This window comes from Sorex fumeus, unplaced genomic scaffold (assembly GCF_029834395.1).
Source record: "Sorex fumeus unplaced genomic scaffold, SorFum_2.1 ptg000103l, whole genome shotgun sequence".
Taxonomy (NCBI): Eukaryota; Metazoa; Chordata; class Mammalia; order Eulipotyphla; family Soricidae; genus Sorex; species Sorex fumeus.
The window spans coordinates 6,260,012-6,261,416 of record NW_026606160.1 but is presented as its reverse complement, the minus strand read 5'-3'; positions in this window follow the sequence as shown (position 1 = coordinate 6,261,416).

Here is a 1,405-nt window from a genome sequence, read left to right as displayed (position 1 = left end):
CTCGCATGGGGCGATCCCTGTGTCAGGATGAACCCAGCAGCCTGGCCAGTGCTTTGCCCGAAGTAGAATCTCTCCCTCTAAGCCCGTTCGCAAACAGTTCCTGTCGCGGTCATCCCCACACCTCGCGGTTTTCCGTAGAGGAAGGAGCTGGAAGCAAGACTCAGCTCGGCACCCCCAAGTTCGGCGTGAAGGAATGCGCCGCGAAAGTCGCATTCTGTTTGCTTGTGTTTTGCGGACCACACGGGCGGTATTCGAGGGTTATTCCTGCCCCTGCACTCAGGAATCACTCCTGACTGTGCTGGGGGAACCTATGGGTTGATCGCCCCATACAAGACCAGCGCCTTCGTGGCTCACTGTTAGATCCTTGACCTTTGATCCTTCATGACCCCGTATTAACACTGAAGCAAAGAAAATTTTTTCTGTTTTTCCCTTTTTGGGTCACACCCGCAATGCACAGGGGTTCCTCACGGCTTTGCACTCAGGAGTTAAGTCCTGGCAGTGCTCCGGGGACCATATGGGATGCTGGGAATCGAAGCCGGTGGACCCAGGTACCGGGCAAACGCCTTACCCGGGTACTAGAGCTCCAACGCAGGAGCTGGAAATCTTAAACTTGGGAATAGCCGCCCCGGTAGTTCCGCCTAGCCGCCACGTGATGGCGCTAGGCGAGGGCGTTTCCGTCCCTCCTCAGGACCGTGTCTCTAAGAATTTTCCACCCTTGGGTTTGCTTCAGTGTTAAGTATGGGGTAATTAAGGGTCAAACGCAGCTTTGACAGGCAGCAGTTGGATAGCCATGCGGATACTTGTGTTTCATGCGGGTGAACAGGGTTCGATTCCCACCTTCAGACTTTTGTGGGGTACATAGCTGAATCTCCTGGGGAGGTTCAGGTGGGTTCCCCAGCTTGTTCTCTAGACAAAGAGGGGTGCAGGGGGTTGATCCTTGTCTGGAACGAGCAAGGCAAAGTTTTATATATATATATATATTTTTTTTTTTCTTCGCTCTGAGCAAGAACAGTTCTGAACCCACTTTGTGATGTCTGTGAACGAGCCCTCTGGATGTTTCCTGCTATGAGCAACACACACTCCATCACCCCACAATCTGAGGGTTCCCCAACCCTCTTCTACAAGGACGTGGGCGATGGACGAAGATACAACTCAGAATCCCTCAAGGGAGGGAATTCGCCATCAAGGACTGCTTTGTTTTAATTTTCCTGTTTGATTGTTTATGGTTGGGGACACACCAAAAGATGCTCAGGGCACTCTCAGGAATGCCGCCGGGCACGACTCGAGGGCCATATGGGAAGCCAAGTGACAGACAACGGTTCTGTGAATGCAAGGAAAGTGTCCTAACCGCTAACCTACTGCTGCACCGCCCGAAGCTGCCTGCTTGATCCTAATTACCCCAGGC